The sequence below is a fragment of the Choloepus didactylus genome, chromosome 2 (assembly GCF_015220235.1).
Source record: "Choloepus didactylus isolate mChoDid1 chromosome 2, mChoDid1.pri, whole genome shotgun sequence".
Lineage (NCBI taxonomy): Eukaryota > Metazoa > Chordata > Mammalia > Pilosa > Megalonychidae > Choloepus > Choloepus didactylus.
In genome coordinates, this window is record NC_051308.1 from 217,477,715 (window position 1) to 217,495,857 (window position 18,143).

At 40.4% G+C, this 18,143-nt stretch overlaps 1 pseudogene; it reads left to right on the top strand.

Annotated features, from left to right (window-relative positions):
• Positions 1–18,047, top strand: part of LOC119514323 — a 47,716-nt pseudogene extending 29,669 nt beyond the window's left edge.
• Positions 18,048–18,143: the final 96 nt, after the last annotated feature.

Consider the following 18,143-nt stretch of genomic DNA (forward strand, 5'->3'; position numbering starts at 1 on the left):
CCTATTATTAACATCTTGCATTAGTGTAGTACATTTACTACAACTAATGATCCAATATCAGTACACTTCTATTAACTGAAGTCCATCGTTTACATTAGGGCTCATTCTTTGCATTGTACGGTTTTATGGGTTTTGACAAATGCATAACACCATGTATCTGCCATTGTAATGTCATGCACAATAGTTTCACTCCAAGATTATTTTTTAAAGAAAGCTTTATCCCTGCCTCCTGTGTAGTCCCCCTCCATGTTGAGATGTTGTAGGCATTGCCACCTTCTTGAGTTTTAAAGCATATAAGGATCTACCTTCAATCAGCATCAAAGAATTCCTGAATCCAAGTATTCATCAGAAAACTTATTCTTTAATTAATTGTCCACTGACAAGCCTCGGTTGATACAACTGCCGAGAGGATCAAGAGAATGTGCTAATTTTGGATAATTGTATGGTATGTGAACAATCTCAATAAGAATAAATTTTTTAAAAAAAGAGAGAATGTGCTAACTATTCATTCCTCTAGGCTGTACAAGCTCCGTTCCTGAATTAAGTTAGTTTACCTAAAAACTACACACTTAGACAATGTTTGTGATTAAATGTCATGTAGTTGGAGTGTATTGATGGTCCGTATTAGAAACAGCCTTTGTGTATTCTATAAAAATGCTGATAAAGTATCTGCCAATTATATTTTTCAATATCCTTTACAGAGGGAACTATTTAATAAATTTCTTTTAGAGTATAGTGCCAGAAAGATTTCCACTCTCCTGACAAATAACCATCTTTTGTATTATTGTAAAATGAAAACTATTACATTTAATGGTCCTTTTGCTTACACTTTTGGCTGCTAGAAAATTCAGAACTATATTTAATATTCATTAGATTAATTCCCTTTAGCCTTAATTATCCCTCCACTCTCCCTGGCTTTTTATTGTTTATGCTTATTTGGGTGTCTTATTTAGGATCCTTTATTAAGAGGGTATTGCTCCAGCCACTATCGCTGCCCAACCATCCATCCCAAACTTAGCGGTGTAAACCCACAACCATTTTATTATGCTTATGGACTCTGGGGGTCAGGAATTCTGCTCCATGGTGTCTGGGAGCAGACACCTCAGCTGATAATGTGAACAGCCAGGAGCTGGAGGAGCTACTCTGAGGCGGCTTCTTTACTCACATTGCTGAGCCCAGCCTGGAAAGGCTGACAGCCGGGCTCAGCGGGGACTGTCAGAGCACCTACCTGTGGCCTCTCTGTGTGGCTTGGCTCTTCACCATACAGTAGCCGGGTTTCATCAGAGAGCAAACCAAGAGGCAGTGTCCTGAGAACGAGTGTTCCAAGAGAACCAGGCAGCAGGTTCCTGGCCCTTCCTGAGCTAGCCTTAGAAGTCACACAGCATCACTTAGGCCACACTCAACTCCATGGGAGGAGTATTAAAAGAATTTGTTGCCATTTTCGAAAACTACAGATACAAAATAATAAATAAAAGTAAAATAATAAATAAGTAAATGTAAACAAAGTTAATTTGATAAATTTATAAAATAATAATTAATAGTTTTAAATAATACCTTGTTATAAATCATAATAAAAATAGTTTTTTTAAAACTCAGGGCTGTTCTTTGCTGCACATGGCTGGGGCACAGAGGAGGGACAAAGGTAGGAGAGGCCCCTTCAGCCCCCCATCTTCTCCCCACCTTGGTTTGGGAGGCAGTTAAAAATTTCACCCAAACTCCTGCAGTCCTAAGAGAAAAACTAGCCAAAATTAGGTAGATTACCACTTTGGTAGCAACAAGATTACGTTGGCCTCAAATAAATTTTAGAATGGATATTTAAGAAGCTATTATTTTAGCAGTGAAGATTGATGAAAGACATATTTCTTTTTAATGAGTAGCGAGAAGACATCTTTTTCACAGGTTAGGAATAATAAATTCAGCAGACTCCTGAAAACAGGCTTGTCTGAAAACAATTATTCTCCCTCCTCTTCCTCTTTTTCTTCCTATTCCTTAGTTTGAAGAGATTTATTACTACGTGGCTAAAATGTGCTAAGCATTGTGATGCCAGTTCCATAATATTTAAAAACATAGATTAAGCAATCAGTTTAATAACATTATTAAGGTACAATATTGCAGGGTCGGCAAACTTTTTCTATGAAGGTCCAGATAGTAAATATTTCAGGCTTCGCCGGCCATACGGTCCCTGCTGGATCTACTCAGCTCTGCAGTTGTTGGCAAAGGCAGCCATGGACAATGCATACGCACGACTGTTCAAGTGAACTTTATATATGACACTGAAATTTGCATTTCATATCATTTCCCAGGTCACAAAATATTGTTGTTCTTTTGATTGTATTTCAAGCATTTAAACATTTAAAAACCACTTTTAGTATTCTTTCATGAATTGTAACAAATGTACCATTATAATACAGGTGTTAATAATAGGGTGGTATATGGGAACTCTATTTTAAGCACTATTGGTCTATAAACCTACCACTTTTCTAATAAAAAGAAAAGAAAGGAAAAAAAACATTTTTAGTTCACAGGCTTACAAAAACAGGGGTGGGCCAGGTTTGGCCTATGGGCTGTTGTGCCAGTTTGAATGTATTGTGTCCCCCAAATGCCATTATCTTTGTGGTCTTGTGGGACAGACGCTTTGGTGCTGGTTAGATTTGCTTGGAATGTGCCCCACCCAGCTGTGGGTGGTGACTTTGGTGGGATACTCCCATGGAGGTGTGACCCCACCCATTCAGGGTGGGTCTTGATCAGTGGAGCCATATAAAACATGCTGACTCAAAGAGACTGAGGGGAGTGCAGCTGTGAGTGATGTTTTGAAGAGAAGCAAGCTTGCTAGAGAGGAACGTCCTGGGAGAAAGCCATTTTGAAACCAGAACTTAGGAGCAGATGCCAGCCACGTGCCTTCCCAGCTAACAGAAGTTTTCCGGACGCCATTGGCCATCCTCCAGTGAAGGTACCCGATTACTGATGTGTTACCTTGGACACTTTATGGCCTTAAGACTGTAACTGTGTAGCTAAATAAACCCCTTTTTATAAAAGCCAACCCATCTCTGGTGTTTTGCATTCTGCAGCATTAGCAAACTAGGACAGATTTTGGTACCAGAGAAGTGGGGTGCTTTGCTGCTGAGTCTGCAAATACCAAACATGTTGGAACGGCTTTTTAAGTGGATAAGGGGAAGATTCTGGAAGAATTGTGAGGAGCTTGATAGAAAAGGCCAAAACTGCTTTAAAGAGACTGTTTTTGGAAATACGGACTCTAAAGATACTTCTGACGAGGGCTTGAACAGAGATGATCAATGTGTTGTTGTAAACTGGAAGAAAGGCGATCCTTGTTTTAAAGTGGCAGAGAATTTGGCAAAATTGAGTCCTGGTGTCATATGGAAGGAAGAATCTGGAAGCAACAACCTGGAATACTTAGCTGAGGAGATCTCCAGACTACATGTGGAGGATGTATCCTGGCTTCTCCTTGCAGCTTATAGTAAAATACGAGCAGAGAGAGAGAAACTTAGAACTGAACTCTTGGGTTCAAAGAAACCGGAAGCTGATGGCTTGGAAAATTACGAGCTTCCAGGGGGTGGAATCCCAGAAGCTACAGCCCAATGTGAGGATGTTACCAAACATGGAACCCAGCCACCATTTCAGTACAAGCCAAGATTGGAGATGGAATTATCCAGAAAGGATCTGTGGAAAGTCCTATTGTCTGATGGCTTTGACCCCTGTATGCTTCATGCAAAGCCAACAGAATTTTTGCGAGATCTTTATAGACAGAGCCATTGCCGGTCTGGACTGGAGGAGACAGACAAGGAAAAAATTAAAGGAAAAATCTCTTCCAAGACAGAGACATGGAGTTTGAGGTCTGGAGTCAAGAGGTCTCGGGCTGGGAGAGCGGAGCAGCCCACATGCATGGAAAGGGTGAGTTTGCCCTGGAGGTCGAGGGCAGGCATTCCACCTCGATGCTCTGGAAGAGTTTTGCCACCCGAGGTCCCAAAGAGGGTGGAGCACATTCCCAGGGAATTGGGGAGAGCCTGGCTGCCACCACACTGTTCTGAAGGGGTTGAGCATGTGCCCCGGAGATGGAAGGGAATCCGGGAGCTGCCCCAAGGTTTGAGGAAGGTGGGCCGAGAAGGTGGTCTCCCCAATGTGTGGGTATGTTGGAGCACTCACCTAAGCATTTGGAGAGGAAAGGGCTGCCGAAAAGGCCCGTAGGAAGGGTTAGGCTCCCGCTCTCTCAAGCCCCAAGGACACAACGTTGTTCTGTAAATGACTCTCAGACTTTGAAATCTAATGGAGTTTGTCCTGCAGGTTTTAAGAACTGTTTTGGTCCTGTTAACCCTGTTTTCCTTACTCTTTCTCCTTATGGCAATGGAAATGTTTATCCTATGAATGTCCCTCCTTTGTATATTGGAAGCATATAACTTGTTCTAAGTCCACAGATCCAAAGCTAAAGGAGAATTGCGCCTTAGGACCCACCACGCCTGTAATTGATTTTGATGGGATTTTGTACTTAACTTTTGTAACTGAAATGGTTTAAGTTTTTGTGATATTGTGATGAAATGAATGTATTTTGTATTTGGAAAGATAATGTCATTTTGGGGTCCAGGGGGTGGAATGTGCCAATTTGAATGTATTGTGTCCCCCAAATGCCATTATCTTTGTGGTCTTGTGGGACAGACGCTTTGGTGCTGGTTAGATTTGCTTGGAATGTGCCCCACCCAGCTGTGGGTGGTGACTTTGGTGGGATACTCCCATGGAGGTGTGACCCCACCCATTCAGGGTGGGTCTTGATCAGTGGAGCCATATAAAACATGCTGACTCAAAGAGACTGAGGGAGTGCAGCTGTGAGTGATGTTTTGAAGAGAAGCAAGCTTGCTAGAGAGGAACGTCCTGGGAGAAAGCCATTTTGAAACCAGAACTTAGGAGCAGATGCCAGCCACGTGCCTTCCCAGCTAACAGAAGTTTTCCGGACGCCATTGGCCATCCTCCAGTGAAGGTACCCGATTACTGATGTGTTACCTTGGACACTTTATGGCCTTAAGACTGTAACTGTGTAGCTAAATAAACCCCTTTTTATAAAAGCCAACCCATCTCTGGTGTTTTGCATTCTGCAGCATTAGCAAACTAGGACAGCTGTTATTTGCCTACTCCTGCAATATTAAGTGAAAAAAACAGGATAGAAAATTGTCTTTACACTATGCTTTCAGGTAAACCAGAAAAGGTGATATATTCTTAAATAAAAGACTAAAAGGAAATCAACCAAAATGTTCATAGAAGTCATATATATATGTGTGTGTGTGTATATATATATATATAGAGAGAGAGAGAGAGAGAGAGAGAGTGTATTGGCTAAGATTATGGGTGATTTTCTACTTTTTTTTTTTTTTCACAGCAGCTCAGGTCTGAGCTTCCCACAGCTGTGGGAACACCAGCATACTCTCGCTCTTTGCCTTTTGATAATTTCAATTTTTCTTGATGGGAATATTTTATTTTAATGATGGAAATAAACTTTTTTTTTAAAATAATAAATGTGGTAGTGTTCACCTTTAATAGCACATATCCCAAAAATCATGGCAAGGAAGAAAACTAGAATGAATCCCATGGTGTTGGATTAGAATTGGAGTTATCAAACTGAATTTGAAATGAAAATGTCCTCTGAGTGGACCTGAAAGCAACAACACTCCAGAAGCAATAAGCGGGCCCAGATCTTGATTTCTAAGCAGGGTTCTAAAAAGAATTTCCTTGGAGAAGTACCTGATTCCAGGGGCAGGGGCAGAGAAAGTACAAAATGAGCCTGTGGAACATCTTGTGCCAGAAAGCAAAAAAGTGCTCAAAGAATGATGACGACATGTCAAAGACGTGTTGAAAAGAAAAGCTAGTGTGACTGGGCTTCCTCTGACCACATCTGGGAAAAGTTAAGCATTTAAAATAAATGATGTTAGCAGATGAATAAACCCAATAAATAAAATAGGAAACCATGAGTCCATATTGACATAAAAATAAATGAATAAAATAAAAAAGGTTTGTTAAGAAAGAGGTGATTCATGCAGTTTTAAAGTACCTCCCTACAAAATACTCTTTAATTACAAAAGAAAAATGTTAACTTTACAGTAGAGAAGTCTGGCAGACACCATTTCAATCTAGTGACCAAAGTGATTATCAGTAATGAAATAAACTGATAAATTTAAGTGGCGTGCCACTTGATACCGTGCATTGAGAAGAGCACATCATCACCTTTTTTATATAGTTCTGCGAAAGATGCATAACCTGAATCTAATCAAGGAGAAACGGACAAAATCAAATTGAGGAAAATCCTATAAATTAGTTGGCCCGCGCCCTGCGCCGCCCCATTGGGCAGGTCGCCCGTCACTCAGCCGCGCAGCCCGTGCCTGGCCAGCCGTCAACCCTCGGGGAGTCGGCGGCGCCCGACGGCTGCAGACACGCCCGGCACCGTCCCCGCGCCAGCTACCCGTCGCCGCCACCAGGAGGCTCCGCGCGCCTTCCCGCCTTTCCCCGCGCCGCGGCCCAGCGGAGCAGCGAGGCTGGCGCCGCGCTCGGCGGGGGCGGCCGGACGCGGGCGGGGACGGCGCGGCCATTGTGCCGCATCCCCTCCCGGGCGCGCACGCGGGGGTGCCCGGCGGGCAGAGAGCCGCGGCCGGGCGCAGACAAGGGCAACCTCCCGGAGCCTGTGCGCCCCGGCGCCGCCCGCTTCTCCCCGCCGACAGCCCGGCCGCCGCCCCGAGGCCGTGTCCTCCGCCGCCAGCTTTCCACGTCTCCTTCGTGACCGTCACCAGCCCCTTGGAGCCGGTGGCCTCCGTCGCTTCGCCTCGGGCTGCAAACGGCGCCCGCTTGGCCCTGCGCCTCTGGCGTCCCACTGCTCTCCCGGCTGGGAACGTCCGAGGGTGGCGCTCCCGGTTCCGCATCCTACCGCGTCCTAGCCAATCAGAGCCCGGGAGGACCGCGGCAACTCCACCCGCAGGTAGGCTCGGGGAGCCGGTCAGAGGCAGACCCGACGCCCCACCCGCGCAAGCACTAATATTCCGGGCCCTGCCTTCCATCTCCTGCTATGCTGACTATAGGAGCCCGAATAATAACTTAATAGTTTCTTGCTCCTTATCTAATGGAACCCCCTACAACCAATTTGCAGTTTTCCCCCAGTTTTAATTCTGGGAGCTCCTGGGGGTTCATCACGTGTACTCCTGAAAATTCCCCTGTCTGCCTTGATTGTCTTGCTATAAAACACACTGTGGGAACCCCTGGCCCAAGGCATTCCCCAAGGGCCTTGAAGACTGCACACAGCAGCTTGCTTGACCTAGGTCAGTTAAGGTTTGACCTAGTCTCCTTGTAAAATCAGGTGCTAAATGTAATCTATACCTGAAACTACCTCCTCCCTGAGACTCCGTGAGATACTGTTATCTACAAGACCATCTATAATCTTCCCCTCCTCCCTGTTGATTACAATCAATCCCTCTTATGTTGCAAGACACCCTCCCTCCTGCCTTATGCTCTCATACCCATTGGAATGTGGAGCCCTTATAACCAGCTTATTCAACACCCCCCCTCCCACCCCCCCCAAAGTGTGGAGTATCTTCAAGTTGAGCTCTGAACCGGCTGCCATTCAGTGCAGCTCCTGAATCCATTCAGAAAAGCGCGTGCATTCAGGGCAATGTGACTTGACTTCCCAACCTGTAGGTAAGCCCCATAATAAAAGCTCATGTCTCAGAACATGTTGGGTGCTTTCTTTAGTCTTTTTGCTACAAAAGCCCTCTTGGGCCATGGCACACACAGGTCAATTTTCCTGCCTTCAAGGTCCCTTTGAGGAATCCCCGCCATCACTACCCAGCCTGGGAGGAACAGCCCCAACTTCGAAGAAACCACACCCCAGGGCACTTCTGCAATGCTGCTTGTCCTTTTCACAGAAGTGCTGGGCAGTGACCCTGACCTCCCACTCTGCCCACCTAGGATTGGATTAAATGAACAAAGGCTTTTCTGGGGGTACATAATAGGTTCAGATGAGCGCATGCCCTAATCATAAGATGAGAGATTTGGACTAAAATTATCATTCCTGGATATAATTTACGGGGAGGCTCATCTTCCTGTTTGGGTCTCTTGATTACCTGGTATCTCTCTAGGATGTTCAGACCTGCCTTCTTGACTTGATCTTGCCAGGTGTGTTTCCTGAGGTTGGTCATCTTCCTGATTCTCTTTGGATAAGAACTTGTTCTATAACAAGATGCTCCAACCCATCCCCAAACTCTTCTATTTGAGCTTAATATGGAATTGTCAGTTCCTCTCTGGGGCTACCACTTCTACCCTAGGCTTTTTCCAGTTTCCTTACCTCCCTGGAGTCAGTACTTATAAGGCAACTAACTGACCTGCTCAGATTTTCTTTTTTTTTGAACGTGAATAGCAAGCAAGAAAATAAATTACTTACACAAGATCTGAAAATAAGGATAATATAGCATAGTAATTTACTTTAAAAAGACTGTAAATTTTCAATTATATTTTTATGAACTTCTTCCTCAGAAATCTGGATAATAGTTAAAGGGTTGGATTAAGAGGGTGAGTGCTTAAACAAGATAATGCATAGTTCCAAACCAGCTCAGATCCAAAAAGCAGGAATTTTCCCACTCCTTTAAAAAGGTGTCAGTTGCTACTGTTTTAATGGTCAAGAGTGTTTCCAACTTTGGTTTCTCTTTTTTTAAAATAGTAGTTTTGACAAATGCATTTGTAAGAAGAACTAATCCACTTGGAAACTTGGCAGCCAAAAATAAAATCAGTATCTATTTTTCTTCCAAGGGTTGTTGGAAAGTGTGTGGCTGTAGAGCTCAGAGCTTAGAATGATTGTACCTCCTCTGGTTTTTGTGTAGTCTGACATTAGTTTTTTCATATATACATACTCCATTGCCCATTAGTCAAGGAGTTATCAGTTCTCTTTAATCAGAATCTAAAATATACAGACTTGGGATATTCTGCCCAGAAACTGCCTCATACAAAGAAGTAACTGGTCCTAACACCATGGGACAGAGAGATGGAAAAAGATGTTTGATGGAGAGTTCTTCTGTTTAGAGCACTGTGGAGCGAGTTGTTACATGGTGTGTTGTGGGAACACAGGCTCAGGAACAACTGAACTTCCAGCAAATGATCGCTTTATTACTTACATAGCACAAAAGGTCCAAAAGAGCTGGGAGAGAGAGCCCATCTCATGGCTGGTCTCCTGGGGAGGCCCACTGCTCCGGTCAGGTTGGTGGATGGCAGTTCCACATGCCCCACTTGCAGAGAGGAGGGACTCTCTGCTGTTTTGAGTGTTGATTATTTATACACCCCAGCGGGGAGGGGCCCTGCGGCTGAGAGTGCCTGCCCTGGTAAGCATCTGGAGCTGCTCATTCCCAGTTTCTAGGTTTAAGTATGGTCTGGCCTTCCCAGGGGCTGTGCAGTGGAAACAGACTGAAACATCTGCACACAAATAGAAAAGGGGGGTGGGGAACGGGGGACAGGCTAGAGGGGCAGGGGTAGATGAGGGCTGGGAGATGGGTGCTGAACTTTTGTCTGTGACTTCCTCAGCAAGCACTATTTAATATTTCCTTTTATTTTGTGGTTTTTCCTTAACTAAAAACTTGTAAATAAAATTCCTCATTAGAATTTCATGTAAAATAATATCATTGAGAAAAAAGTTAAACTTAAATTATGAAAGATTATTAACATTCATGTGAGAGGATCAATCCTCAATTCTCTATTTCATTCATTGTAAAGAAATGGTTTTAACCATCTTGAACTAATTAGATAATTAATTAGTTATCTAATTTAGAGCAATTTAAAATCTGGAAGATACAGAAAATAGTTAATTACATTTGTTTCTGAGGACAAAATGAACAATAAGGGAACAGAAGACTTTCTTGAAACTGGCTGAGGATTTTCCTATTCTAAATTTGTCACTAGGGATCTCAATCTGACTTTATATACATCAAAATAAAAATTTAGTTTGAGAACATTTCCTGTTTACCTCCAGGTTGATTTAACTAAACTAAAGATGATTTGATTCTTTAATGGCCCTGTTCCAGTTTTCTAATTCTGCCATTATGCAAAATACCAGAAATGGACTGGCTTTTATAAAGGGGGTTTATTTGGTTACAAATTTACAGTCTGAAGGCCATGAAAATGTCAAAATTAAGGCATCAACACGAGTATACCTTTACTGTAGGAAAGCCAATGGTGTCCGGAAAACCTTTTGGCTGGGAAGGCACGTGGCTGGTGTCTGCTGATCCTGGGTTGTGTTCCAGCTCCACTCTCAACTTCTGTGTGTTCTTCAAAATGTTGCTCTTGGGCCATTTTGTCCTCTCTTGGCTTCTCCAGAGCAAACTCCGCTAGCATCTCCAAAATTTCAGTGAAAGTCTACTTTCAGCGGCCATCTCCAAAATGTCTCTCTCAGCTGCTCTAAAGTCCTTCTGTCTGTGAGCTCTTTTATAGGACTCCAGTGATGAAATCAAAACCCACCCTGAATGGGCAGGGTCCATATGTCCATGGAAATAATCTAATCAAAGGTATTACCCACAGTTGGGTGGGTCACATCTCCATGGAAACATCCAATCAAAATGTCACACCCTAATAAAAAAGAGTAATCAATCTGCCCCCACAAAATTGCATTAAAGAATATGGCTTTTTCTGGGGGACATAATATATATGCAAACTGGCACAGGCCCTAATTAAAAATGTTTTTAATGCAATTTTATTCACATACCATACAATCCATCCAAAATGTACAATCAGTAGCTCATAGTATAATCACAGAACTGTGCTTACATCACCACAATTTTAGAACATTTTCATAGCTCCAAAAAGAAAAACCCAGTACCCCTTTTACACTCCGCTCCCCCCCCCATTATTGACACTTAGCTTTGGTGTTGTACCTTTGTTATATTTGATGGAAGAACATTAAGATATTACTGTTTAACTATAGTCCCTAGTTTGCTTTAGGTGCATTTTTTCCCTATATATCACCCTATTATTAACACCTTATAGTTGTGACATACATTTGTTCTAATTCATGGAAGAACATTCTTGTACTATTAACCACATTCATCATCCATAACAGGGTTCACTGTGTTATACCGTCCCTTATTTCCTTCATTTCATCCTTGAGCTTTCCTCTAGCGATGTACATGACCCTAAACTTCCTCTTTCAACCACAATCACACATACGATTCAGCGCTGTTATTTACACACACGATAATATGGTACCATCACCTCTATCCGCTTCCAAACATTTACAATCAACCTTATTAACTTATTTTGCACAAATTAGCATCAGTTCCCCATTCTCTATCCTCATTCTATCTTCTGGTAACCTATAATATAGATAATAACTCCATGAGTCTGCTCATTACACTACGTTCATATTAGTGAGATCATACCATATTTGTCCTTTTGCGTCTGGCTTATTTCACTCAACATAATGCCCTCCAGATTCAGCCATGTTGTCACATGCATTAGGACTCTATTCCTTCTTATAGCTGAATAATTTTTCCATCGAATGTATATACCACATTTTGTTTATCCATTCATCAGTTGATGGACACTCAGGATGCTTCCTTCTTTTGGTAATTGTGAATAATGCCGCTATGAACATCAGAGTTCAAATGTCTGTTCACATCCCTGCTTTCAGTTCCTCTGGGTATATACCTAGCAGCAGGATTGCTGGGTCATATGGCAATTCTATAGTTAGCTTCCTGAGGAACTGCTGTCTTCCATAGCAGCTGTACCAATTTACATCCCCACCAACAGTGAATAAGTGTTCCTATTTTTCCACATTTTCTTCAACACTTGTAGTTTTCTGTTTAACAGTGGCCATTCTAATAGGTGTGAAATATCTCATTGTAGTTTTGATTTTCATTTTTCTAATGTTGAGAATCTTTTTATGTGCTTTTTGGCCATTTATATTTCCTCTTTGGGAACACATCTATTCATGTCTTTTGGCCATTTTTAAATTGGGTTGTTTGCTTTTTATTGAGTTGTAGGACTTCTTTTTTTTTTAATTCATTTTTATTGAGATATATTCACATACCATGCAGTCATACAAAGCATACATTCAGTTGTTCACAGTACCATTATATAGTTGTGCATTCATCACCTAAATTAATTTTTGAACATTTTCATTACCACACACACAAAAATAATAAGAATAAAAATTAACATGAAAAAGAACAATTAAAGTAAAAAAGAACACTGGATGCCTTTTTCCCCCCATGTTTATACTCATTCAGCCATACACTGGACAAAAGGGCGTGTGGTCCATATGGTTTTCCCAATCACATTGTCACTCCTCATAAGCAGGACTTACTTTTATATTCTGGATATCAAGTTCTTACCAGGTATGTGGTTTCCAAATATTTTCTCCCATTGAGTAGGTTACCTTTCATCTTCTTGACAAAGTCCTTTGAAGGACAAAAAGATATTCAATGCATGTATATATAGTTTTCCTTTCATTGCTTTGTGCTTTGGTTGTAAGTTCTAAGAAACCACTGCCTACAAGATTTTGAAGATGTTTCTTTACATTTTCTTCTAGGAGTTTTATGGTACTGTCTTTTATATTTAAGTCTTTGATCCATTTTGAGTTGATTTTTGTATATGCTGTGAGATAGGAGTACTCTTTCATTCTTTTGGATATGGATAGCCAGTTATCCCAGCACCAGTTGTTGAAGAGACTATTCTATTCCAGTAGAAGGGACTTGGCAGCCTTGTACAGAATCATTGGCCATAGATGTGAGGCTCTATTTCTGAACTCCCAATTCAATTCCATTGATCAATATGTCTTTTTTTAATCCCAGTACCATGCTGTTTTGAGCACTGTAGCTTTGTAATATTCTTTAAAGTCAGGAAGTGTGAGTCCTCCAACTTCATTCTCCTTTTTCAAGATGTTTTTGGCTATTTGGGGCCCCTTAACCTTCCAAATAAATTTGATAATTAGCTTTCCCATTTCTGAAAAGTAAGCTGATTGGGATTGCATTGAATCTGCAAATCAATTTGGGTAGAGTCAATGTCTTAGTGATATTTAGTCTTCCAATCCATGAACACAGAATGCCTTCCATTTATTTAGGTCTTCTTTGATTTCTTTAAGCATTGTTTTGTAATTTTCTGTGTAAAGGTCCTTTATCTCCTAGTTAAGTTTATTCCTAGATATTTGATTTTTTAAGTTGCTTTTGCAAATAGAATGTTTTTCTTGATTTCCTCCCTGGATAGCTCATTACTAGTGTGTAGAAACACTACTGATTTTTGCGTGATGATCTTGTATCCTGCCACTTTGTTGGACTTGTTTATTAGCCCTAGTAGCTTTATCATAGATTTTTCAAGACTTTCTAAATATAGGATCATGTCATCTGCAAATAGTGAAAGTTTTGCATCTTCCTTTCTGATTTGGATGCCTTTTATTTCTTTTTCTTGCCTAATTGCTCTAGCTAGAACTTCTATCACAATGTTGAATAACAGTGGTGACAGTGGGCATCCTTGTCTGGTTGACGACCTTAGAGGGAAAGTTTTCACTCTTTCATCATTGAGTACAATGTTAGCTGTGGGTTTTTCACATATGTCTTTTATCATGTTGAGGAAGCTTCCTTTGATTCCTATCTTTCAAAGCGTTCTTATCAAAAAAGGATGCTGGGTTTTGTCAAATGCCTTTTCTGTGTTGATCAAGATGTTCATGTGTTTTTTTTCCCCCCTTCAATTTATTAATGTTATATATTACCTTAATTTATTTTCTTGTGTTGAACCACCCTTGCATACCTGGGATAAAACCCACTCGACCATGGCCTATAATTCTTTTAATATGGTGGTGGATTCAATTGCAAGTATTTTGTTGAGGATTTTTGCATCTATATTCATTAGAGAGATTGTTCTGTAATTTAATTTTCTTGTAGAATCTTTATCTGACTTTGGTAATAGGGTCATGTTGACTTCATAGAATGTGCTAGGCAATGTTCTCTCCTCTTCAGTTTTTTGGAAGAGTTTGAAGAGGACTGGTATTAATTCTTGGAATGATTGGTAGAATTCACCTGTGAAGCCATCTGGTCCTGGGCTTTCTTTGTTGGGAGATTTTTGATGACTAATTCAACCTCTTATCATTGGTTTGTTGAGGACTATTTCTTCTCTCGTCACTGTAGGTTGTTTGTCTGTTTCTAGGAAATTGCCCATTTCATCTAAGTTTTCTAATTGGTTGGCATACAGTTGTTCATAGTATCCTCTTATGATCTTTTTATTTCCATGGTGCCAGAAGTAATGACCCCCTCTCATTTCTGATTTTATTTGCATCTTCTCTTCTTCTCTTTGTCAGTCTAGTTAAGAGTTTGTCAATTTTATTGATCTTTTTAGAGAACCAACTTTTGGTTTTATTGATTCTATTTTTTTGTTCTCAATTTCATTTATTTACACTCTAATCTTTGTTATTTCTTTCCTTCTGCTCACTTTGGGATTAGTTTATTGTCCTTTCTCTATTTCCTCCAGGTGCTCAGTTAGATCTTTCACTCTTTCTTCCTGTTTAATGTAGGCATTTAAGACAATAAATTTCCCTCTCAGCTCTGCCTCTGCTGCATCCCATGAGTTTTGACATGTTGTGTTCTCGTTTTCATTTGTCGAGATATTTACTCATTTCTCTTGCTATGTCTTCGACTCACTGATTATTTAAAAGTATGTTCTTTAACCTCCATATATTTGTCAGTTTTCCAGTTATCCTCCTGTTATTGATTTCCAGCTTCATTCCATTATGATCAGAAAAAGTGCCTTGTATAATTTCAGTTTTTTAAATTTATTAAGATCTGTTTTGTGACCTAACATGTGGCCTAAACTTGAGAATGTTCCATGAGCACTTGAGAAGAATATATATCCTGTTGTTTGGGGGTGCAGTGTTCTGTAAATGTCTGTTAGGACTAGTTCATTTATCATATTATTTAGGTTCTCTGTTTTCTTATTGATTCTCTGTTTAGATGTTCTGTCTATTAATGAGAGTGGTGTATTGAAGTCACCAACTATTATTGTAGAGCCATCTATTACTCCCTTAATTTTTGCCTCATGTACTTTGGGGACCTTGGTTAGATGCATAAATATTTGTGGTTGTTATTTCTTCTTTGTGAATTTCCCCTTTTATTAATATATAATGTCCTTCTTTGTTTCTTATAACATTTTTGCATTTAAAGTCTATTTTGTCTGATATTATTATAGCTACTCCAGCTTTTTTTGGTTACAGCTTGAGTGAATATCTTTTTCCAGCCTTTCACTTTCAACTTATTTGTATCTTTGAATCTAAAATGAGTCTCTTGTAAACAACATATAGATGGATTTTTTTTTTTTAATCTATTCTGCCAATCTGTGTCTTTTAATTGGGAAGTTTAATCCATTAACATTCAATGTTATTACTGTAAAGGCAGTACTTACTTCAACCATTTTATCCTTTGGCTTTTGTCATATTTTATTTTTTTCCTCTCTTTTTATCCTTTTAGTTACTCTTACTGATAATCTTCCTTTCTACACTCTTCTCGAAGCCTCTCTCTCCTGTCTTTTATTTTCAGCCTGCAGAACTCCCCTTAGTTTTTTTATAGGGCAATTTTCTTGTTAATGAACTCTCTTAGCTTCTGTTTATCTGTGAATATTTTAAACTTTCCCTCATTTTTGAAGGACAGTTTTGCCAGATACATAATTCTTAGCTAGCAATGTTTCTTTCAGTGTGTTAAATATACCCTACCACTGCCTTCTTGCCTCCATGGTTTCTGATGGGAAATTGATATTTAGTCTTATTCGGCATCCCTTGAATGCGATAAATTGCTTTTCTCTTGCTGCTTTCAGAATTTTCTCTTTCTCTTTGGCATCTGACAGTCTGATTAGTGTGTATCTTGGAGTGAGTCTATTCAGATTTATTCTGTTTGGAGTATGTTGCCCTTCTTGGATATGCACATTTATGTCTTTTATGAGTTGGGAAATTTTCAGCCATTATTTCAAGTATTCTTTCTGCCCCTTTTCCCTTCTCTTCTCCTTCTGGGACACCCATGACAGATATGTTTGTGCACTTCATGTTTCAATCATGTCCCTGAGGCCCTGCTCAAATTTTTCCATTCTTTTCTCTATCTGTTCTTTTGTCTGTTTGAATTCAGATGTTTTGTCTTTTAGCTCACTGAACCTTTTTTTTGCCTTTTCAAATCTGTGGTTTTATGCCTCTCTTGTGCCTTTCATTCCTATAAGGTTAGTTTTCATTTGCATGCTTTCAGATTCTTCTTTATGCTCACCCAGTGTCTTCTTAATATCTTAACTCTTTAGCTATCTCCTTGAATTGATTTAGGAAATTTGTTTGAACATCTTTGATTAGTTGTTCCAAATTCTGTATCTCCTCTGATTTTTTAATTTGTTCTTTTGTCTGAGCCATATCTTCCTGTGTCTTAGTGTGACTTGTAATTTTTTGCTGATATGTGGGCATCTGATTATCTTGATAGTTTATTCTGAAAGTCAGTTTCTCTCTCATTTGGATTTTGTGTTGAATGGGTTTTGTGTTAAGGCTCTTCTTTGACAGTTGGTTCATCAGTATTTCCCAGCCAAAACAGGGCCAGGTACCTGGAAGAGGGCACAGACCAGATCCAAAGGGTCCTGGAGAAAGGTTCAGGAAAGACTCCAAAAAGCCTTTTTGTTTCCCCTTCCACTTCCCAAGTTTGCACTTTCCTCACCTGCCCAGCTGATGACACAGTTCAGCAACCTATTCCCCTCAGCCCTAAGACAGCAGGCTATTTTTGCCCTTTGCCAGCTCCCCCTCTGACATGATGGAAATAATGGTGCAAAAGTGCCTGACTGGGTCAGACTAGAACAGCAGGATCCAGTGGTCTAAACTCACCAGCCAATAGCTGGATCAGTACTGGCTGTGTTCCCATCTGTACTCGGGGCAGAGGACTGCCATGGCTGTCCCTGTCTACAGCAGCCTGCCAAGCAGGACCTACCCAGCACTGTTTGCCTAGAGGGTGGGGGGGTGGGTGCCAGGAGCCACAGTCAGAATTATTCACAGTCTCTGACCAGGGTTTCTCAGTCTCTTTGTCCTGCATGTACCTGGATGCTGCACAGAACTCCCCTGATCTCTGGAGCCCCAGAACAGTTGATTCGGACAGTTTCTGCCTGTCTACTCACTGCTTTTGGGAGAGCACACAATTAATTTTAATCCCCCAAACATGATAAATATTTCATTAACAACCAGGACATTGCTTCTAGGTATTTTTAGATTATAAAGTGGCTAATCTGTTTTACTAGTAACTGTTACATACTATTGCAGGACTTCAAATAAAATTAGTTTTTGTAACAGATTTATGAAAATCCACTGAGTCAAGAAATACCTAAAATACATTTTCACTCAGATACCATAACATTATATGGGCTGTTGGCTTTAAAATATGTGATTTTCTGTTTCAAATAAGACTGACCTTGTCAAATTCCCTGAATCATGCCCAGTTTATATTTTAAAAATCAGTTAGTGAAGTTAGCAAAAGTAATTTCAAGATAGTGTTGTATACTTTTTTATTTTTGAAAGTTTTTACAAAATGAATAAATTTAAAGAAATAATATAATACATATTAAATAAAGTGAACAATATTTAATTTGCCTTGTGTATGTGTTTATGAATGTGTTTTAATAAGAAAACCATAGCATTTGATGCACATTTTCTAAAGACTAGGGTATCCTAAAATTCTTATAGAATTTTTATATGCCTGAATAAAACAGCTAATTTAAATAGTTATTATTGGAAGCCACCATGTCTGGGAAAAGGCAGGAAATTTCTGAAACTGTCTAAATTGCTTACAAACAGTAGCCTGCAGTTAGAAGTTTATTAGATGGAAAGGACCACAATAACAGTAGCTTAGATAAGAAAGCCTTCCCTGAGGCTCCGCTGAAGTGCTCTCAGAGAACCCAGACCTTGCCCCTGTCACTCTGAACACCCTATGTTGTAACTGCTTAATGCTGGTCTGTCTGATTATGCTGCAGGTCCCTTGAGGGCAGGGATTGTGCTCATTCACTGATGACCCCTAGTGCCTAGCACACAGTAAGTACTCCATACATATTTATTGGACAACTGTTGCATAAGTAACCAACTGTCCTCAGCTCTTGATCTGCCAGGAGCCACAGAAGCAGACAAGAGT